This window comes from Rhinolophus ferrumequinum, chromosome 26, assembly GCF_004115265.2.
Source record: "Rhinolophus ferrumequinum isolate MPI-CBG mRhiFer1 chromosome 26, mRhiFer1_v1.p, whole genome shotgun sequence".
NCBI classification, from domain to species: domain Eukaryota; kingdom Metazoa; phylum Chordata; class Mammalia; order Chiroptera; family Rhinolophidae; genus Rhinolophus; species Rhinolophus ferrumequinum.
The window spans coordinates 26,805,507-26,830,438 of record NC_046309.1 but is presented as its reverse complement, the minus strand read 5'-3'; the positions used below and the strand labels follow the sequence as shown (position 1 = coordinate 26,830,438).

Genomic DNA, 24,932 nt, shown 5'->3' with positions numbered 1-24,932 from the left:
AAAAGAGAAACAAGTCAGAGAAGTTGCGAGTAACTAGTTTGACAATTACTTCTCCCTTCAAACTCCTTCCTCAGCTTCCACACAGGGAGAAAGGCTCACTGGGCCTGCCTGAGAGCTACAGATGGAGGCAAGGGGAGAGGCAAACAAAAGAAAAGCACCCTAGGAGCCCAAAGGATCCATACACCCAGCTCCTAATGTTTCTTGGTCAGAGGATTGAGACATGTGTCTTGACAATGCAATGGCTAGTTGTATTCTTTGAGATTAAATTAAAACACTTAGACAGGGCTCAGTGCAGGGTTTGGTGACATAGATGTCACTATTGATAATGGTTTTCCATTCCTAGTGTGAATAGTCACTTTTGTCAGAAGAAAAACAAGCTTTAAGAATCCCTTACTTAATTTAAACATGAGGGTGAGGGTGACTTAATTTCTCAGCCTGCACAAATGGCAACCTTGAATAGCAGTCTGAGGTTTCAAAAGCATTGCTGGAGCCCAGTCAGCACTGCAGGTTTGGGAAGTAGCCCACCCGGCTTCAAACCTAAGTGCTTCACGGACAAGCTGTGTGCCTTTGGACCAAACATTTCCCTCCCAGATGTAAGTACCCTCATCTGAATTTTCTGCAATACTACTATTCAGTTCCTCAGACTGTTCTGATTACTAAACGACTTACTGTGCACACGGCACTTTCAATGGGGTAGGGTTCGGACAACTTCTGGAGAGGCGTCTGACCACAGGAAGATAGTTCAGTTCAAGTTCACCATCACTGTGAGAACATCTGTTCGAATAAAGTATTTTAATGAAGTACCAGACTTCTTTTGTAACAGCATCTTTGTTTGGCCTTGTTCCAATTAAAAGTTCCATCATTCAGTATCTTTATCATTTCTAATAACAACACTACTTCTAATTCACCATGTTTTTAAGAGCCATAATGTAATACATATCTAATTAATAATAACTTATATTTCTGGTTCTTCAAGCAAAGAAAAGGACTTGATATTGCATATTTGGGACTTCCTAGAGAGAATTTGTCTCCTGGGCCTCTGAAGGTATTACAAGTAAATCAGAGAAGCCAAAATCGTTGAACACTGACCTATCATATCCAGAGCCCATGTCCTTACCACTCTGAGTTCTAAAAAAATAAAACAAAAATGTCTGGAATATAAAACTCATGTATTTCAAAAGATTTAGAGCTGGATAGGATTTCAAAGGCTAGTTAATTCAGCAAATACAAAGTAGAATGTCTTGTTAATTGAAGATGGCTGGAACATCAATTAATAAACCACAAACCAAGCAACTGTTGTGACATCAAAATCTTTCGTGCTGTTTTCTTGGCTGATTTTTCTGTCATAATAGAGGTAGTAATCTCAAACGGTAATGTGCAAAAAGCCTAAAGACTCCGAACAAGCATGACTGAATAATACCTCTGGGAAGAGCCCAGGCTCCCAGCTAAAACTCGGGGTAGGAGGGTATAATCCAACACGCAGGATTAACATCTCAGGAGACTTGCCCTAGGTCACTTCATCTCTCTGTGATGCCTTATCCTCTAGGTGGAAATAAAAACAGTGAACTCTCTTAAATGTGCCCTATGGTCTGATTAAAGATTGAAAAGGTCTCTAAAAAATCCACAGCACTCCCAGGGAAAAATGCTAAATATCATTATCATTATTACACCAAATGCCATAATTTGGTCTCCTCAGATTCCCTTTTTATGTAGATTCCATCAAACTCTGACTTTTGACTTTTTGCCTCTCTGACCAAGTCTCCAATGACAAAGCAAAGGGAAATGTTGAGGCAATTAGTGGGAAATGGAAGCAATTAATTCCCTTTTTTAGTGGAGACCTGGCCTCCGTGAACCAGTTTAACCAAAAATAATCAATGACCTTTCTCTGACCAAACTGAAGCAAATCTACTTGATATTTGTCACTGGTTATCCATTTACTGCTTCAACATTAATGAGTCTCTTCACTTTGCCCCTTTATTTTATGAAATAGAGCCATCTATTCTGGTCCCTTGTTACCTCTGCAGCTGCTATTTTTGCAAATCTAATACAGGCAAAGGCCTTGTTATCCATATGAAAGCCTGGGAGCCATTTTTAACACAGCTGTGCTTTCTGATTCTCCCCAAACCTTGTCCCTTGTACCGTCTCCCCTTCTCTGCTATAAAGATAGGTACTTATTCAAAATGAATGCAACAGAACAACAAAGATAAAGTTTACATTTAAAAGTGGCCCAAAAATGATTGTATAATGTACCTGTGTCTGAGCACCATACAGACTTAGATCCATGGTCCTGCTCCATCACTACTCCCTGGTCACCTTGGGAAAGGCACCTTGCCTTCAAAAACCTTACTTTTCTCTTCTGAACAATGAAGATAACAGCACCTTTCTCGAGAGTATTGTCAGACTCAAATGAGGTGAGACATGCAAAGCCTGTTAGTAACTGATGAGAACCCAATCAGTGTTAGCCGTTATCAACTGGCGAAGAAAAGAGAAGAGAAAAGAACGTTTCACGTGGCTGATACTGATCCTCACCAACACTCTTCCAAGACGACCACTACTCAAGCGGACGAGTGAACTTTTACTGACTCCCACTTACCCCCCAGTAGAGGACTTAATATTTTAGCTTATGCATATATTTGATAAATTCTTTCCTTCTCCTGGGATATTCTGGAATATCTTTGCTTGCTATTTTGTTGTTGTTTATTTTGTCTTTAGACAAATATGTTTTAAGCAACTGATCAAGTTTTGCCATACATTTCACTGGGTGTGTTCAGTAGGACTCAATGTAAGTGAATTTAGATACAACTTACTACAACCAGTGTTTTATGTTGAAACAAATAGAAATGCAAATTTATTAGCAACAACTTTTTAGAAAATATGGAAAAGTAGAAAGGACCTATGAAGTAAAGATAACTTAAAGGTTACTTCCCAAATTATGCAAAGAGTTGCTTTGTTCTATATTTTGTCTTGCTCTGAGAGCTCTGTCCTAACGCAGAGTCCTCTGAGGCTGTTTTCAAGAGAGGGTGTTGGGGTGGGGGAAGCCAGATACGTTAAATAACAGCCAATGGTTATGCGTCATGCTCTGAAAATCTGTCCAAAATGTGAGATCATGGATCCCATAAGAAGACGGAGAGAGATCCCACCTTTGGGCTCTGATCTGGATTTCCAATCTTAGAGCTCCCACATCCAACGTGAGTTTCATATCTCAGGAATAAATTCAGAGGTGCTCTTCAGGCCCAGAAGACCTAACTTTAACACCAACAGACCCCTCACCATAACTTAAAGTATTCAGCAAACACACACACACACACATATGAGAGAGAGAGAGAGAGAGAGAGAGAGAGAGAGAGAGATTGAGAGAGACTTATTCAAAGTCACATGGCAAGTTAGTAGCAGGCTAAAACTGCTGAATTGACTTCCTATTTCACAGTGTGTTCTATCAGCACTTAAGTCCAGCAACCACAAAGAAATCACTGAATCACCTGCAAATATTTGCTTGGCCCACTGGTCTGGGAGCTAATCCATGTTCCATTTAAGTGGTTATTTCTACAGTGAAAATGACACAGTCCACCACCTTTGATTTTCTTTTGAAGGAGGTTATATCATGTTTTTAGCAAAATGCTTGTCTTCGGTTCCTGCCAGAGGTGCAACCACTCTGCAAAGTATTACCCAGAGACACACGCTTCTCCAGGTTTCTCAAAGCAGATACAGGAGCGTTCGATAAACCAAATCTAAAACCAATGACTGTATTCTCTCATCCCTCCAGTATGTGTCCCAAATGGCCAGAAATATCCTGCTAAAACACAATCAGACCCAACTACTCCCCTTGCTAGAATCTTACAGCACTTAAAGCAGAACTCTTAGGGTCTACCCTGCCTTACTTCCCCAGCCCTCTTTTCGTTATTCCCTACAATGATGCCACGCTCTAACAAAGACCCCTGAATATGGCTTGTTTTTCATAATGCTGCGCATGCTAGTTTTTAGTATGATGCCTCTCTCCTACCCTTTGCCTGACTAGAGAATAGCTATTTATTTTTCAAGATATACTTTAACCATCATCTCTTTGAACACGTTGTAAAACCCCAGACTCACAGCAAATTCATATACAGAAGGTGCCACAAAAATGTATATACATTTTAAGAAAGGAAAAAACTATTAAAATTATACTGATGGTAACCACTTTGAGCACCTCTTGTAATTGCAGAAGTCAAACGTGACTTGTATTCAGTTTTTGTTATAGATATTTATTATTACAATTTTTATACAGTTTTTTTTATTTCTTAAAATGTGTATACATTTTTGGCACCCTCTGTATACTTTTATTATAACACTTTTCAGTGTGATTAATTGTTGAAATGCCTCAATTGTTAATTGGCAGGTAACATATAATAGCTTATAAATCTTATGCTCAAAACCTAGTACCTGGTACAGTCCTCTACTTATACACCTTCAACTTGACCAAACTTAAATAAAGATTAACTAAGGTACTGATCAAGAAAAAAATCACACATTTTCTACCTTCTCCAGAGGACGGTGTCATCAGTCACCTCACTGGACAGACTCACCCCCTGGTTTGTTTCTATACTTAAGAATGGATATGCTCAGAGTTTTCCAAACATTATAACCCCACATGTCACAATAAGTGTTCAAAAGGCTAATAAGAAAAAATGGTTGTTTGCAATAAAAAACAATAGATGTTTTAAATTTTGAGAGCAGAGTGGATGTAAAGGTTGAATATGCTTATGGGAAAAATGTTTAATGGTAGGTATAATTGAGATGGAAAGAGCAAATCATCCATCATGTGAAAAGTGCTTGGCACACAGGAAGGACAATCATAAGCTACAGAAGAGGAAAAGTGTTTGATTAAGCGGAGAGAAAATTTAGAAGTTTACCAGAACTTAGTCTGATGGCAAAAAAAAAAAAAAAAAATGCTGCTTACAAAACTGTTGCAGACTTCAGATGGTTCAGTAGGTTCAAATCCATTTGAATTTGCTCGGGATCAAAGGGAGTAGAGTGTAAATATCTTAGCTGCTGAGAAATTCCCTACAGACACTAGCTGAGATCATTACCTGTCAGATTTTCAGTGCAGTAGGGACTGGTTTCGATTTGGGGGGAGTGGGGAAAGATGTTTGAGAGAATGGGGGATAAAGGAAATAGGAAAATAACTGATTGAACACACAGAAAGTTCTGGCTCAAATTCTTATCTGGAAGGAAATAAATGTAAGGATGCTGGATATCTTTCAAAACTTGGTTTGTTCATGTACCTATCAACTTCTGTATTGGAAACATGTTCACACAAGAAGAAATAAAGAAAGAAAGGAACAAAGGGAGGGACGAAAGGGAGGGACGAAAGGATTCTCTGTCTCAGTGGAAGGAGCTAGAAAGTGAATCACAGCCTGTTCTAGAATGCAGGCTGAGAAGTGTTCCAGGAAAGGCAAGAGGTGATTTGGAAATACTCTTCCATGGAAACTCAAGAATGAATATAAGGAGGCAGGGCAATCCTTATTAAAACTCAATCTCTGTTTCCTAGAGCCAGTCCCTTCAATTGTCTTTTGTAGTTCTACTTTAGAATTATCACCTATTCTTCAAACCTGAAGAGATAAAAAGAAAAACTGTAATCGAACGGGTCTTTAAGACCGTTAGGCTCAATCTTCTGCTGTATCTAGAGAGCAATTACAAAACTGGGAACCAGGGCTTTCTCTCCTTAAGCAATCTATTCCTAGAACTGGCCACCTGAGGACATTCCACAACCTATCTTACTATGTCTCTTTTCAACAATATCGATCTCCCCAATTTTCCCAATGCTTAACATAAACTAACTATAATACATTCTCATACCATTTTTTGTTTTGTTTTGTTCATGAGCAAGCGGCCAAGACTGTCTCAGGTCCAGTAAGTGCAATTTAACAGAATCACAAAGTTATCTATCAATCTCTAAGCTTTCATAGGTAAAGAAACATCTGCCAGATGTTGATATATCTCCCAACACCTGCACCCCATCCCACAGATGGCTTAACTGGCTGATAATTCACAACTCAATAAAACAAGGAATATTTCTATACAGTAGTTTCTTGTTAGTCATTTTTTCTACAAGACTCCTGTTACAAGACTTGTGATTCTCCCTGCTCTCTTCATGCAACCTCTGCTCTATGCCTCAGAGACTCTTCTTTCTACATAAGCATACTTTCTAAAACTACGCAGGAACTATATTTCGCACTATACATTTGTTTTGTTTTGCCAAATAGAATAAAATTTGCAATCTGCTATTTGTAAACATTACCTTTCTGGATCTGCTATCACTCCCTTGCTGAATCTAATATTTTTTACTGTAAGAATTAATTAAACTTACCTCTATGAACAGTCTGATATGTCCAGCTGATTTCAGATCATTTTATTTGTACATTGATTTAAATTGAATTATTGCATTACCACATGTATAATATGTTTATTATTTTATCCATATCCATCATTATTCCCTTTTAATCATATTTCATTAGTTCATTTAAAACTGCTGTATAAGAATTTTTTTTTAGCTTCTCCTTTCAAACCACTGTTTTCAAAATTATTTTCTACTTCCACTGTGTTAATTATGACCATTTCTGAATATTTCACTTATGCTAGAAACTTGCATAATATTTAAATGCCTCATAATTATTTTGGCTATCTAGAACTTATTAGAAACTATTGTGCCACAGTCATTAAAATTGCGCTGACTTTTAAGAAACATTTTTCAGCTTGTTTCATTTTTTGACGTCAACTCCAAGTTTCACTTCAACAAAATTTACTCATACATTGAACTATTCTACTGCTTCGGATTGAAACAGAAAATTTAAAAGTATAGTAATTAAAACCAAAGAAATAGACAACATGAAAATTATATATAATTTGTCTTATAGATTAAAAAAATTATTTTAATTCTGCAAATAGAGATCACAAAATTTGTCTCCTTTAAGATAGCTTCTACCAAACAAAGTAAAAGATTTACCACTAATTCAAAAGCTACTCAAAAGTATAAAGCTATCTTCAAATTCATCTAAAATAGAAGTGAAGCAGAATTGTCTAAATAATCTTGAAATGAACTCTACATTCTGTTTCATTTTGCTTTGTTGATACAGTCTCTGTACAGGGAAGAACTGGGAAAGTTATTTTAAAGTCTCTTAATATTAAGTGCAGTTTTCAGTAAATAAGTTACTAATAAATTTCATGAAATGAGTTAAATATTACCTCAGGTTTCTTCTTTTTCAAAACGTCTATTTCAATGAAACATTTTAAGACAGTATTGAAAGTATGAGATTATAATCCACGTAAATAAAAAAATATATATTATAGATATTTATATTATGCACATATATGTGTGCGTAGCAGATGCACAGATATATACATAACCTTCAACTCCCTGCTCCAACTCTAATTATTACAACTGAAAACTATTACTATAAAAAATTACTGCTCTGGGATACCTGACATCTCCTACACAAAATTTCTGGATTCAAATCTTCATTTAAAAAAAAAATTAATCCTGGAAAAATAACATATGCTAAACATATGTTAAAAAATAACATAAGTTATTTCTTCTATGAACAGTACTCATATTTTTCTACATTTAAAAGCCAATGAAATATATATTGCTAAAATGTAAACAGAAATTAACATTTACTCAAAAAATAACATATAAGATGCAATAAAATGTTAAATCATGTTCCAATTTAGTAAATATCTAAGAATATTAAACTGGAAGAAGAAATCACTTTGGTTATCATGAACTGAAACAGTGATTTCTCCACCTTGATTAAAATAAGACATTAATAGAGTTTCAGATATATTTTACTCAAATTACAGCAAATCACATCTTGACTAGTCTAATAACTTGATACCTAATGATCATGCAAAATGAAACCATACTTATAAGCAAGCTACACATATCAAAGTAAAATAGGTATTGATTAGACTCATCTTCAGAATTTGTTTAAAACACAGAAAATTAACCTGCCAGTTTAGTTACCTACCAGCAAGGATTGGATTCTATCAGTGTTATCACCTCTACAAACAGCACCAAATTATAATCCCTCTTCCCATAATATAAGCACCATGCCAAAAGAGACAACCAAAGTACACGATCAGATAGAGAATAATTTGGGCTGGTTGGAATCCACTTAGCTGAGGAAAGAGAAAAGAGAAGTGGCTCATTAGGGCATTTCCTGAAACTTGGTTGGAATTTCAGTTAAGGAAGAAGAAATGACACAGCGGTTTCAAGCAAGGGAACTTCCTTTATATGCTACCAATTTGAGAAACAGCACTCTAACAAAACCACTCCAGCACAGTAAAATCTCTCATTTATCCCATGATTGCCCCATAATTAACATTTCTTCCCACAATATACACAAGCAGTACATTGGTTGTTATCAAAATGGACTAAGATCCCACATTGATTGCAGCATGTTAAGTCCCACAGTTAACATTTCTTCAACAAACTGACTTGCACCAATTTTCAGTTAAGAATTGCAGTTTTGTATAGAGTTGATCAGATTTTGAGTTTTTACCTAAGTCATCAAATTTCCCATATTTCATGTAATCACATTTTCCTTACATGTAATTTTATTCTCAATGTGGCTCCAGGGTAATATTTATCTTGTCCATGTAGATGGAAGACATGCAATTCAGCTTATAAGATTTCTATTTTTTATTGTTTTTCATAACCACTTTAATCTGTGTTTTTAAGCACTATTCACTCACTTATAGCCTTTATAAATGGAACTTCTAAAGGGGTCTCATTTTATATATTACGTAGTTATCTGCATGAACTTAAAAAATCTAAAGATACAGCTTGGTTCCTGTACTATAATTTGTGCTGTGAAAAATCGCATTCATTCTATAACAGTTACACCATTTGCTTATTTTACCTATATTTAAAAACAATATATATGAAGCAAAGTGTTTATGTTAATTACTGAAGTTTCATGCATAGGTTACATTCACATTCCTCTTGCCTTTCTGTTTGAAAACATCATGCCTCCTGCCCAAGTTACACATGAGCAGTGGATTCTGTCATGCGGAGGGCAGCCCTCTGACAAAACTTCCACTGAAGACAAGCTCTCATTCACAGGGACATGGAAGTACAGCTAGAACACCAGCAGCATCTACTCCAAGTACTCAGGATTGATCCCGTCACGCAATAGGCAGTGTGTATTAAATACTAAGCCTTAACTTCATATTAACTCCTCCTCCAACACTAACACCATATTCATTCATTCATTCATTCATTCATTCATTCATTCATTTATTAAAGAGCTTCTATTGAATATCTGTCTACCATGGATCAGGCACTGGGATACAAAGACAAACAGTTATTGTGAATACCCTCGCGAAGATTAAAATCTAATAGATTTTGGAAGATAAATTACCCATGATTTAAATTCGCTAAAGGCAGGAAAGCAGTAATCTAATAGGGTAATGTATGAAATAACAAAAATAATTATGTGGGGAATAAAAGGATTGTTTTCTTACATCTGATTTTTGGAGGAAATAGAATATCCAAATGAGAAATGCCATGAAAGTAGAGCTTGTTGGTTTCTAAAGTCAAACATATTTTGGGACACTAAGGTAATCAATTAACAATAGGTAATGTCTAAGTTAAAAAATGTTTAAGTTAAAACATTTTTAACTTTAACATAAGTTAAAAAATATTAACAGATGAAACAGGAAAAAAAATGCTACTTGCCAAGTAGCAGCTAACGCACCTTTAGAAATGGACTCAGAAAGTAGTTCTGCAAATAAGTAAAAAGCAGACTACAAGTCAGAATATTAGCCCTTCAAAAAAGAAAAACAATGTATTTGTTGTTATTCAGATTGTTTTTACAGCAGTCTCAAAAATAAAAGGTTATTGTTACAAATCCTTTTAATCGTAATTGATTTTACACACCACACGTGAGATGTGAGAGTCTTTATGTTCATGTGGACACCTGTAACCTTACCAACGGTAGCTGAGCTAAAGACAATCACTAATTTATGAAAAACATCCAATTTATGAAAAACATTCAATCTGTTAAACACCGAAGAAACCTAGCTTTTCCTTAAAGAAATCAAATAAATCAAAGGAAAAGTTTTATCTCTTCTAAGAAGTTTGGAAAGCAAGTCCAAGATTAGTCTTACTAGAGAAAACAAACAAATAAATGTGAGTATATAGATCTGGAATTTGTATGTCACTCATGAATATGAGTTGTACTTTTAGAGAGGTTAATATTACAATAATTGAGCAAATAATTGATATCAATTATTCAAAAGTCAGATTTCATTACTAGTTTGGGGAAGTGCAGAAGTTAGAAAGTGACTATGCCCTGTTTTTACGTGATAACTCCAGACTTTGCCTGAATAGTACTTTAAGATGAACCCTAAATGTCAAATCTGATCTTGAATTCAAGTATCATTTAAGAGCACCTAACATACAGGAGTTCATTCCACTAAAACACTTGTCTAGATTCCTACCATTTCACTAGCCCATTAGCAAGTATAATATTTGTAAATTTTAAAAATGTATTTTAAAACTGTGCTTAAGTTTTATTCTATCAAAGTTATCATGTCCTTAACAAGAGCACATCAGGCAAAAGGGCTGTGGAACACATGTAAAATTGTGCACAACACTATACAGCTGCAATAGTAGTGCTTTTTAACTTCCAGAATGCTCTTTATCTACCTCAGCGAACTTCAGAAACATCAACTCATTAATCCATCCATGTTAGCAACAGTGCCTGGACTTATTATTGCTCTGTGAGAAATGGGTAAGTTCAATCACGAGAACCAAATGACTTTCCTAAGTTTGTCCCCAACAACTCACTTTTGAAGAACAAAGAGTCTCTAGAAACCTGACGGGCATTAATATAATTTAATTCTTCTATGATGCTAAGGGCTTTAAGATTTCCCTAGAGCTTGTGTTTAATCGTGGCATACACTGGAGTATTCCACAAAGAGTCAGCCCTTCTGAAAATTATGAAGCAGGCAAAATTTGTCTTAAACATGCAATCTCTACGTCTGTCCTTTTCCCTTTTGCCAGACAGGTGCCATGATGCCGTATCATCTCCCCACTTTGCCACTATCTAAAACTATTTTTATAAAACTCTATAATTAATTCATTACACATTTTATTCACTGAGGTATAAATGACTGATGAGACATAAAATATTCTCCCTCCCACAAGCATTTGCATTTGGAAGGTAACAAATCCTTAAGGTAAAGGAGGGAAGATATATTTAAAATTGGAAAGGGATTATTATATATAAAATTCCAGAAATCAAAAATATTCCATGGAGACTGCCATCTAATCTGAGCACTGCTATACTCTGACTAGACGATGTGTTATCCATAACACATATAAAAGTATAAAGCTTCTTCCTTTGTAATGTTAGGATGTTCCAAATGAGATGGCATCTCCCGTGATTGACACTGCAGCTCCCTAGAGATTAAAAAATGACAAGTCTTCTACAGTCTGCCAAAATTGTACAGGTGCTCTCTGTCAGACAAGGGAGGATAGGATATGCTGTCATAACAAACAACTCCGAAAAAACACAGAGTATTAAAAACAAAGTATTATTTCATACTCTACATGTCCAGTGAAGATTAGTGGGGGAGCTCTACTCCACATAGTTATTCAAGCACTCAGTATCTAGAGGTTCCATCTCCATATATGCTTTCAAAGAAACACAATATGGAGAACTATATGTAGGTACTTAAAGCTTCTGCAAGAAGTGACACTCATCCCTTCTGTCCATCATTCATTGGCCAAAGCTGTCAATGGCCATGCCTACTTCAAAAGAAATTAACCTGCAATCTGACTATGTGTTGAGAAGAGAGAACTTGGATATTTGTTATTAATATGAATGAGCATAAGTCTCCCAATAGCATTTAGTGTTCAACTTTTAGTAAAGATTAATTCTTCTATAATGTCACCTAAAAAACAAAATCAGTCCATCCATTAATAAGCTATGAGCTTTATTCAAACATTTTACTATAAATATAAATAAGAAGAGAGTGTAGGCACAAGAATAAGAAAGGGAACAGGTAGACAGATAGTTCAAGATGATAATTTTGATTACCATGATTTGCGGAGAGAAGAACTAAATGAGAAGAAAAACTCTATGTAAAAGTATATGTGTTCATCAGCATTGTGATTTTCATTCTTAAGATCTATAACAAAAACACCTTCCAGAATTTATCTGCAAGGTGGAAATTGTCATCTTTCAGAGGAACATAAAAATATGAGAGATATTTCACAACTTCAAACTTTGTTACAAGCAAAGTTTTCCTGAGAAAACTAATAATACAATTATTTTTATAGAAAGAAAATCTGGAAAGGGTAATAAGATCATAGATATATAATAAAGAAATATGTAGAAATATTTTCCCTGTTTCCATTTATTTTCACTCCATTAGAGGTTAAAAAGCCCATGCATACAAAAGAACCATCAATGTGCACTTGTTTTAACTAATAATATTTTATTATTTTTAATTGATAAAACTACATTTTGATGAAGTGAAATAAGAAATAGAAGGAGGACAGAGGGGCTAAGATTTTCTTATTTCTCATGTAAGATAGAATGTAATAGGCAATACTCTAACAAAATCTAAATGTGACCTCAACAAAATGAGTAGAGTAAAGCAAGGTATAAATGTTCTCTTGTGGATGACTCGTACTCTTGGTGACAAGAAATGTAGCGGTGTGTACAATCACTTTGGTAGTAGGTACTTCATGGTGTGGCAATTAAACAAAGGAAAATAAAAAGCTCAGAGGGCTTCAATAAATGTCTTAACAAATCTCAAGAAAATTAATGCATTGGCAAAAATATTTTTTTTAATTGATAGTATCTTAGGAAGTAGCCAACATGATTTATTCTCATTTCCTAATTTAAAACACACACACACACACACGCACACACACACAGTCATATATATATATAAACTCAAACTGCCATGTCTTAGGAAATTTAAAATGGAATGCATTCTTAGTAGATGGAGGTTTCCCTCAAGGAAATGTTAATACTGAATTTCCCAGTGTACTTAGTTCATGTTGCTTGATTACCTATATCCTGTCATGACACTGAAATGAGAAGAATCTGTTAAATCTGCTAACTGAAATATTTCCCAAGATGTAAATAACTGGGTGTGTCCAGACTAGCATGTAAACATACTGATTACATTGGGTGTATACTTTGTGAGTTGCCTTATCTTTCAACATAACATTTGTAAGTATTACATTTCCCATATAGTAATGCTTCCTTTTCAGTATGTTATCAACTAATGAGGAAAAAGAAGGAAGACATAAAAGGGAAAAAAGAAAGAAATGCTAGAGAAGGCCAGCTATTATAAAGTATAAGCACAATAAGCTCTAGAATCAAGTAATTTAGGGCATGCGTATTATATGCCAGAAGATGTGTTAGGTGCTTTCACTTGCATACCTCATGAAATTTTTTTTTTTAAAGGTAACATACTTTAAAAATTACAAAGTTGAAACACTGGAAAATTCAACCCCTTGAAAATTTCCTATGTTGAAAAAGAAAAAAAGAGAGCTGATAAGTGGCAGTGACCAAGTTGGTATATCTGACAATCTATGACAAGTAATGGTGTGCTCAGAGGTCATTCTTTTCTCTGTGTGTAGATCTTGCTACTCATGGAGAAAACTATACTTCATTGTCTCGTTTCAACTCAAAGTAGGCAGAGCTGAGCTTTGAAAGACCGAAGGATTTCACGAGTCCTATACTCTCTGTCATGCTCTCCCTGTTGTGGATGACAGCTCTTAAACAAAGAGAACACACACATACACACACAAGCAGGCACACACATATACGCAAATAATATGACTATTGGTGACTCTAACTCCTCTAGAAACAGGCTGATGATCTGCCAGCTCCCAAAACAAGGGGCAAGAGATGCATCTCCAACAAAATATGCACACCTACGACTGTTCACTTTCTGCTGGCAAGCGATATAAAGCTATAAATATGGTATTAGAGAAACACACCAGGTGTGACAAGGAAGAAACAATAGGGAAAGTGGTACCTAGTAACCTTAATTTTAAAGAAAGGAAAATACAGGGTAAAATGTCAGAACCAATAGTTAGATTTTAGATGTCTATGTTAGCAATTCACAGAATATAGGTAGCAAAGTGAAAATGACATATTAACACAATAAGATAAATGAAATCCCACAGGTACCACTGAGAGCTAGTCGAATGCCATTCTTTTCTAGAATAGACCACAGAATAACATGTTTGGATATATATACACACAGTGGAAGGATTGTATTGTATATGAAGAGGAAAGAACTAAAAGGGTTAGATAGGCTCAGGGAAAGTCACAGTGTAGACATTGATAAAAAGAGAAGTAATATGAGATAGAGACTACCCGTATCACAAGTAAGTTTGGAATTGTTTGGCTAGTATTAATTTATTCTGAATATTGAGAGTGTTTATTGTACTTTTTCCAGCCTTATTGAGGAATAACTGACAAATATAATTGTATATACTTAAAGTATACAGCATAATGATTTGATAGATGTATGCATTGTGAAATGGTTACCATAATCTAGATAATTAATACATATTTCACTTTACATAGCTAACTCTTTATTTTATGGTGAAGAAACTTAAGATCTACTTTCAGAAAATTTCAAGTATGCAATACTATATTATTAACTATAATTGATAGCAGAACTTCATGCTAAAATAGACAAACTTAAGTTTATTATTACTTTGCTAATAATTCATCCTTACAGTAATGTAGGACCTAAATAAGGACATAATAAGTAATCCATAATGGGTTTTTATTCAATGTAATCGCCACAAAAATTTGGAAGCTAAAACTATATAGATATATAGATATATAGATATATAGATATATATATAGAGAGAGAACTATACTTCATTGCCTCATTTCAACACAAAGCAGGCAGAGCTGAGCTCTGGATATATATATATATATATATATATATATATATATATATATATATATATATATATATAAATCATTAACTTTATATATGGCTTTATTTTTGCATTCTGTTAAATTTAGGAATGGATATATACATATATAGGAATGGATATATACATATATCCATTCCTAAATTCAACAGAATGCAAAACTCATTCAGATGTCAAGCAGGGATGATGGGGAAATTAATAAGAATAAGTCAATATCTAGGTCAATCTGATGCTCCTCCTTCCAAATTCCATCAATAAATCTCATTGATTTAATGGGGAAATAGCTGTATAAACCTCAAAATTATAAACCTGAATAACATACTTGTATTTGGGCTTCTTCTAAAGCTAATGATTTATATTTTGCAGAAATCGAAAAAACCTTTCCTTACATTAAGAGAAAGACTATAATATGTGAGAGAACTGATCACAAATATATGTACTTTTGTTGCAAAACTTGAATCTTTTTACTCATTAACTCAAACTGCCTTGACTTCTCATGTTTATGCAAAACAGATTTTTTGGAGAAAAAAGAAAGGTACTGTAACATCAGAGGAAATCATCAAAGAACTAGTGGCAACATCTTAAGGCTTTTATCAAAGTAGTGAGGGAATGCATTAAAGCAACAATATCTGAAGCTTACATGTGATGGGACTACTAAATTTAATAGTGTACCTTATGAACATATGTGGATGTAATGATTTTTCATAAGAATACCTCATTCTGAAGGACTTTTTTTCTGAAGAAGAGAACATTATTCTCTCAAGACGATTCAGAAATAAAAATCCACCAATATTTCATTAATTATAGATGTCTCACACTCTATAAACAGAAAATCAAAAGTTTTGAAAAACTATATGCAGTTTAAGTGAAGGTTACACAGACAGAAATAAGCTTATGAATGGAAAAAATCATTTAAATAATCCCTCATCAAATTCTTATGAGAAAATGGTGGGCTAAAACAGGAATTGTTAAAACTGAGTCATAGTCTTCTGGTGGAGTTGGTAAATGCTGTGCTCACCTCCTCTCATGACCACATCAAAATTACAATTTTAGCAATAGCCATGAAGAAAAGCTAGCTTAGCAGAGGTCTTATAATTAAGGATATAAAGAAGAAGCTACATCAAGATTGGCAGGAGGGGCAGAGGCAGAGCAGGCTAGTCCCACACCATGTGACCATTAAAAATTGGGAGGGATATCTCACTTGTGCAGTCCTCTCTGAGTAGGGAGGGGTCCTAGGCCCACACCAAGCTCCCCAGTCTAGGGTTAGATAAGTCCCCATAACTTCTGGCTGTGAAAACAGCAGAGATTGTGGATGAGTGAGACAGGATGGCTGGAATCTCAGGTGCTCCTCTTAAAGGGACTGCACACAGACTTACTTGTTGATGGACTCACCCGCTCTGAGTTTCAGCACTGGGGCCAGGAGTGAGGGGACATTGGGGACATACGGGAAAAGCTGAGTTGTCTGGTTTCAGGGTGAGAGCTGAGGGCGTGGCCTTCTACTGGACAGAGGTGCTGGCAGAGGACACTGTTCCTTTTTTGGGCCCTCCCCCAACCCAGCCTGCACACATAGCGGATGCCATATCTGATAACACTATTTGCCCCACCCTGGTGATTCCGAGATTCCCACCCAACTTGTGGATCCACTCAAGCTGCTTTCAGTGGCTTTTCCATACAAATGGCCTGTCTTGGCTAGTGCTGTGGACTTTACAAAAATTTCTCAAATGTTCACAAAACTGAAACAAACAGCATCTGGCCTTGGCATGTCCCATTACTAAGTAGGTCCAAGCCTGGAAATAGCAGCTACCAGTCTCAGTTTGCAGCTTAGCCTTTCCCAGGTACCTCCAACCTCAGCACAAGGGGCAATCATCTGCACATCACTTGGTAGCTCATAGCAAGTGGCCCCTGGCATAGCACAAGCAGTGGCTGGACATGGCCTGCAACAAAGCCCCTCCCAAGGGGTCCCAGAACCAATATACCTGGATGCCCACCTTCAGACCACACTAGAGCACCACCCAACAAAATCCACAAATAGCACATCCAAAGGGAAGATTGGGAAGGCACCAGAGCCCCATTAAAGAAAATCCTTCTCTGTAGGGTCAACCCCTGAACAAGAGGTCTTCCACTGTAGTCACAGCCAGTCCTCAAAACTAATCAGACTGAGGGTCAATCCTCCCATTGAGATGCCACCAGAATTCAAGGCTCAACTATAACAGGAGGGCGCACACAACCCACACAAAGGACACACCTGGAACACTGGCTCTAGTGACCAAGGTGACTGTGCCACTAGACCCACAGGACATCTACTACATTCTACCTAGACTTGGAGGCATAGCAATCCTACCTAATACATAGAAATAAACACAGGGAGGCAGCCAAAATGAGGAGACCAAAAAATGTCCTAAGAGAAAGAAGAGAACAAAGCTCCAGAAAAAGCTCTAAACAACATAAAGACAAGCAATCTACCAGATGCAGAATTCAAAACACTGGTTATAAAGATGCTCAGTAATTGCAGGGAGAACTTCAACAAAGAGATAGGAAACAGAAAAATGGAGATAGGAACCATAAAAAAGAACCAATCAGAAATAAAGAATACAATAACTGAAATGAAGAATATGTTAGAGGGAATCAACAGTAGATTAGATGAAGCAGAAAATCGAATCAGCAATTTAGAAGATAAAATAGCAGAAATCACCTGAACAGCAAAAGAACAGCAAAAAGAAAAAAGAATTTAAAAAAATGAGCATAGCTTAAGGGCCATCTGGGACAACATCAAGTGTACCAACATTCACATCATGGAGGTACCAGGAGAAGAGAGAAAGCAGGAAATTGAAAACCTATCTGAAGAAATAATGACAGAAAAATTCCCTAAGCTGGTGAAGAAAACAGACATACAAGCCCAGGAAGTGCAGAGAGTCCCAAACAAGATGAACTCAAAGAGGCCCACACCAAGACACATCATAATTAAAATGCCAAAGGTTAAAGACAAAGAAAGAATCTTAAAAGCAGCAAGAGAAATGCAGTTAGTTACCTAAGGGAGCTGCCATAAGACTGTCAGCTGATTTCTCAACAGGAACTGTGCAGGCCAGAAGTGATTGGCACAGAATTTTGAAAGTGATGAAAAGAAAGGACCTACAACCAAGATTACTCTACCCAGCAAAGCTATCATGTAGAATCGAAGGACAGATAAAGAGCTTTCCAGACAAAAAAAAGCTAAAGGAAGTTATAACCACCAAACCAGTACTATAAGGAACGTTAAGGTAACTTCTTTAAGATTAATAAAAAATAAAAAATATGAATAACAAAATGGCAATAACTATATATCTATCAACAGTTACTTTAAATATAAATATAAACGAATTAAATATTCCAATCAAAAGATAGGGTGGCTGAATGGATAAGAAAGTAAAACCCTTCCATATGCTACCTACAAGAGACTCATTTCAAATTGAAAGACATACACAGACTGAAAGTAAAGTGATGGAAAAAGATATTTCATAAAAATGAAAAAAGAAAACCTGGAGTAGCAATACTTACACCAGACAAAATAAACTTTGAAACAAGAGAAAAAGAAGGACCCAGTAATTCCACTTCTGGATATTTATCTGAAGAAACACAAAACACTAATTCAAAAAGACACATGTATCCATATATTCATTGCAGCATAATTTACAACAGCCAAGATATGAAAACCATCCACATGTCCATCAATAGATGAATGGATAAAGAAGTGGTACATACAATGGAATATTACTCGGTCATAAAAAGAATAAAATTTTACCACATGCAACAACATAGATCAACCTAGAGGGCATTATTCTAAGTAAAATAAGTCAGACAGAGAAAACAAATATCATAATTTCACTTATATGTGAAATCCAAAAAAAAAAAACAACATAAAATAAGCTAACAAACAAACACATAGATACAGAGAACATTTTGATGGTTGCCAGATGAGAAGGGGTTTGGGAGGATGGGAAGGGATTAAGAACTACAAACCGGTAGTTACAAAATAGCCAAGGGGATGTAAAGTATAGCATAGTTTATACAGTCAATAATGTCGTAATAACTCTATATGGTGTCAGATGGATACTAAATTTATCGAGGTGATCACTTCATAAGTTATATAAATGTTTAATCACTATGTTATACAACTGAAACTAATATAATATTATATATCAACTGTCATTGAATAATGAAAAATTATTTTAAAAACTCAGTAATAGCACATAGGACTTTAAGTAAAAATAAGGAGCTCTTGTCTAGTAAATCTTGTTAAGCAAGCTATGATCAAATTTGAGATACCTATTTTCATTTATCAAAATGTGTTAAAAATCAACCATTCCTTGTTCTAAGTGAACAAGAAAACATATTTAAACATATTTAAAAACATAGTTTTACCTGCAAATAGATGAAAGGAAACCCACATGAAAATGCATGTCTTATTATTTAATGGAGTGTGACCATTTGAGATGCTGCAAATAAGAAATGTCATGGGAGTTCACCAATGGGTTCTCTCAGATATTAACAAATCCAAGGTCAACTTCTTATGCATATTCAGTCTACATGGGGTCATTTAATGAATCAAGCACTATTGAGCTCTTTGATTAATAAAGTAGACTGTATGGGCGGGAATAGTAATGCTATGAAGGAAAACTCTGCTGGGTGCTATAAAAGGCCTTCCTCTGAATGTGAGTTACAGAGCCACTAATATCCCATTTCTGGGTCTCCCAGCTGCCACATAATGCTGGTTATTATTTTCTCAAAAATAAAAGGTAATCTGTAATCTCTGAAAGTATATTATTTAAATTTATGACAGAATTAGAATCTGTCATCCAATATGAATGATGTAAATTTTTACACAGGAGTTGTGAACTTGGGTCTCTGAACATTAAACAAAGAAGTCAGTTGCCCCAAAGAAGACAGAAGTAGGATTTATTAAATGTTCTAACGTTGTCCTACACATACTCTCCACGAAAGCCAGAGAAAGTCTTATGGGCTATCACACAGGCTAATAATGTGTCACCTTTCTAACTGATCCTAAGGTATCTGTAGAAAGTCTGTTTAATGAGAGTAGGCATTTGCTCTTAATTAGTACCTCTTTATATTCAATATAAGAGATTTATTACATGCTCTAAACATAAAATTGAAAATACTTGGAATATTCTTTCACAACGTTATAATCACCAAGTATAAATGTGAATAACTTACACTTACCAGTATTTTGTTATAAAATCTTATCAGAATGTAAAGTTTATTGTCTTTTGGCTAACTATATTAGCAAAATATCCTTCAGTTTCTTAAATGTTTGTATGCTCTCATTTTTTTGAGCAACAACTGCTTGGGCAACATATCTAAGGGTTAAAGTTTAGGTGATTAAGTGAATCGCTGCTTGCTGGTAAACAGCCAGATGCAGACCACGTTCTCTCCTGGAGCATTTTGACTTTACCACCTGCTTCCTTGAGGCATCTGACAACTGCCTGGTTTCAGGCTCCGAGGTATACTCTGTCGTTGCACTTGGAACCTGCCTATGTAAGATGCAAAAGACTCAACTGGGGCAGGCCAGCATCTGTGAAGACGTTTCTCTTTTCCAAATTTATTTCCACGAAGCAGCACTATTTATTTCAGTGGAAGGGAGACCAAATTAGATTTTACCAGTTATATAAAGAATTGCATCCGGGAATCTGAGCAAACTAGCAGCCCACACCATAGTCAACATATCAATGTCACCTAAACACTGGCACCCTATGATGCTACAACATTGGAAGGATCCTTAACCCAACATACATATCAAAAAGAAGGAAAACAGTTGGTCTTTTAGTAATTTATGTGAAAAATAGCTCTTATTTCATACTGTAAGTTCAAAGAGGGCAGAAACTTTTTCGGCTCAATCAGCATTTTATCCCACGACAAAACTTAGTGCCCAACTTATAATTAGTGCTTAATAGTTCTCCATTGAATGAATGAAATTGACTGACATTTGATATTAATTATATTCCCCGCACTTTAAGGGCAGCTAAAATCATCCTTCGTGTTCCAGAAAGATGTATGTACAACAAAAATGGTGAAGAATCTTGGGAAAAAACTTGCTGTGATTTATATTATAGAGGTTGTGGAAACTATTCCCAAATGCATAAACTTTAACACCTGCAAGAGAGATAAACTCTAATACAATCTTTTGAATGTATGCCTTAGAACCTTCTTATGCAGGAGATTAGTTTATTACAATAAAAACAAAAGTAGTGGACACTCTAACTTATAATATCTCAGGAACTGCACTAAACACTGCACAAATATGAAGAAATTGAACAATCCTATGAGGAGGTACTATTATACTCCCTCTATTAAAGATGAGAAAACTGAGGCGTAGAGTACAAGTCAGTCACCAAAGTCACACTGGAGGCAAAAGTCAAGCTCCGGAAGACTAGCTCAAGTTGAATTCTTTTTTTTTTTTTCCATTAAAGTTTATTGGGGTGACAATTGTTAGTAAAGTTACATAGATTTCAGGTGTACAATTCTGTATTACATCATCTATAAATTCCATTGTGTGTTCACCACCCAGAGTCAGTTCTCCTTCCATCACCATATATTTGTCAAGTTGAATTCTTAACATCATACACATCACTTCCAATGATGAGATTTTGGGGGTACCTCTCAAACTAAACCTATGTAAGCACTCCAAAAGGAATTTTTCTTCCACAGAACTGGGGCAAATAGCATATTTTGTATTAATATGGTTCTGAGGACATTTAAGCCCATGGTATTTTATGTTCAGGTGCATGTATTTGTATATTTATCAACATTAGTTAGTCTAGAGCAGGGGTGTCCAAACTGCGGCCCGCATTCCATTTTTTATTTGCCCGCAGCAAATTCCAAAAATATATTTAGTTTACGTAAATAAACCAAGTGAGGCAACACATACTTCACCTCGAGTGAGTGACCCGGCTGTTTGTGTATTTTACTGCATCTGACCCTTGGTGAAAAACATTGAAAAAAGTTTGGACACTCCTGGTCTAGAGGAAAAGGAACAGAATAAGGAGTAGTGCTAATAATAGTACAAATAGCTGCAAACATTTATTGAGTATTTACTGCACACTATATACTGTGATCAGCACTTTTCATGTATTATTGTTTTAATTCTCCCCCTAACATGTGATAGGTGCTACTACTATTTGTTACCCTCTACTTTTTCCAGGTTATGTAAGTAAGGATTGGCTAAATTAACTTTTTGGTGCATCAGGTGATTTTTGGAGCCCCATGCAAAGGAGGCGTGGTGTGAGAGGAAGGGAGGAACCAAGTGGTTTACGCTGAAGAGCTGTAAGGATAGAGCTGCCATTTCCTGAAGTGGCATAATCTGCTGGAGAAATTAGCAGTGTGGACATGTTAATTTTGAGGTGCCTTTTAGACATCCAAATGCAAACATACATGAGAGGATGAAATGTAGTGCACACATGGGGCGAGGAATTGGTCATGGCCAGCGGCACCAAGAGTCCACTCACAGTGAAAGAAGCAAAGCCAGAGAGTGTGGACAGGCTCAGAAAGCCTGGGGAACATGGCTGTGAGGGTTGTGGAAGTTCTCTGCTGATGGCTTACCTTTCCTCAGAGAAGGAGAATGTTAGAGTGGGGAGAGGCATTCAACGTTAGAGAGAAAGGAGAGGTGTGAAACAGAGATGGAATGACTCCTGGACATGTAATTGGATTTCTGGATAACAGTAATGGCCAATGTGAAGTTCACAGTTATTAACTTAAAGTGAAACCAAAGAGCTTATTTTGAGCTTTTCCCTCTGCTTCCTGTGTGTATATACAGAGCACAGTTGGATTTAAATAAGATTGAGGGGTGGCCAGTTAGCTCAGTTGGTTAGAGCAGCAGTGCTCTTAACAAGGTCGCAGGTTTGATCCCCACATGGGCTACTGTGAGCTGCGCCCTCCACAACTAGACTGAAACTACTTGACTTGGAGCTGCTGGATCCTGGAAAAGCACACTTAAATAAATAAAAGTTTTAAAAAATAAGATTGAGATTTTGCCAGACAAAAATTTGAAGAAAGAGATGGACAAAAGACTTGAGAATACATTTTGATGTTGCCAAGGAGATAATGCTAATGACGCTGACAATGACAGCAAAAGCTAAACTGATAGCGCATACTGTGTGCCGGGAAGGAACAGGTGTTCTGAGGAGTGCTCTGAGCATATTACATGAGTTATTCGTCCTTCACAATACTCTTATGTGGCATGGGTAACTATTATTATTGCCATTTGATAAATGAGTAAACTGAGGCATAAAACTTAAGTAAATTATTGAAGGTTATAGCTGGTAAATCATGAAGGCAGGATTTAAGCCTTTTAATTCCAGGTAGTTAGGCTCCCATATAACAATAATTCTATACGTCCATGAGGAACTGTGGAATCTATTGAATAAGGAGAGAATTAACACCAAGAAGGATTAAGGTAATGAAATGGGGTAAGGATTGTAGGTCCTACTTGAATAAAAAAGAACAAATCCTGGACTTCTGGGTCTTCAATGATACAAATTTTTTTTAAAAAAGGGAAGTGTTTAGCTGGAGAGTGGAATTCTTAGCATTGAAGATTTGAAAGATGTGCCTATATTTGCAATGAGGAGGTCTAGAATATAATTACCTAAAAGAGTAGTTCACTTAATAGATTCCAAGATCCCTGGATCAAAGAGATCAAGAAATTAAGAGACCAAAGTATTGGATATATTATCTGTAGAGGTATTGAAATCACCGAGACAGAACCAGTTTTAGGGAATGACATGGATCCAGGGGCTAAAATATTCAGGGAATAAAGGGGATTGACACTCAATGGTGACTGATGGATAGAGTTGCCCAATTTAGCAAATAAAAATGCAGGATTCTGGACACATTTTAATTTTAACTACAAACTGAATTTTTTATTAAGTATATCTCAAATATTATGTTGAGATACATATGTCAAAAAAAATTGTATTGTCCATCTGAAGCTTGTGTTTTATCTGGCAAACCTAATGAACCAGCATCTGAATTCAAATTTGTCTTACTCGCAGATTGAGTTTCTAAACTTAATATACTTTAACACTAGTATCAATTTAAACAAATAAAATAATGAATAAGTCTTACCAAGTCAATATTATACTCCTAGTTTACTAAATTAGAATAAATGTATTTAGTAATTTTACAATATTATATTCATATGAATACATAAATGCATATGGCATTTTATGAAAGCAAAAGTATTTTAAAAGCATAAACTGCAATGTAAAAATTTTTTTACTAGTTATATGTGTAACAAGATATCAATGGGCCAGCTGCCTAATCATCTCTGTTGTTAATTCAGTTTAGTGAATAAATCCAATTATGATGACAGGAAAATAGCTAAGCATTATCACAAATCATCTTTCATCTTTGACATAAATGGGAAAAGATTCCTCTCAGTAATTCCATAGTTATTTTTAAAACAAATTTAGCATTGTGTTTGAAGTTATGCTTTTAAAAGCAACAGGCCCCACAGTTTGGAATCAATGTTATAGTAATGTCCATCATTGAAATATGGTTCTCTTTTTTTGCTTTTTCCAATGCTATTTAAAGCTATTTTACCTTTAATTTAAATCTGTATTGAATTATGTAGACAAAAACCAAGAAAGACAGGAATATATGTGTGTCAAAAAGAATAGAAATCTGAATAATCCCAAATGAATTAAACATACAAATATGGTATTTTAAAATATTTGTTACATGGTGACTTTATAGTTTATTAGGATTTTTTTTGTGTTTCCATGCTATAAGTTTTTTCTACAAAACATAAGTAATATAGGAAATATATGTTGGTTATATATTGCAAAACTTTTGTAATAAATATTTTATATAGACGTAAAATTTTAAATGTTTAAAGAGATCTTTTATTTACATAAAATATTGATGTTTCAAAGTAATTTTATGGACATCAACCCAATGATTTCACAACTCTGTGAAGAAGATA

General features: G+C 35.4%; 1 protein-coding gene across 3 annotated transcripts in view; it reads right to left on the bottom strand.

Annotated features, from left to right (window-relative positions):
- TFEC (transcription factor EC) overlaps positions 1-24,932 on the bottom strand; it is a 189,620-nt gene that overhangs the window by 66,168 nt on the left and 98,520 nt on the right. The window contains exon 1 of one of the 3 annotated variants that reach the window (XM_033098600.1): positions 8,004-8,140. The exons of the other annotated variants lie outside the window; for them this stretch is intronic. The gene's annotated coding sequence lies outside the window, so the exon portion shown is untranslated. Of the gene's footprint in view, positions 1-8,003; positions 8,141-24,932 lie in introns of those variants that run through there. 3 annotated transcript variants of the gene reach the window in all.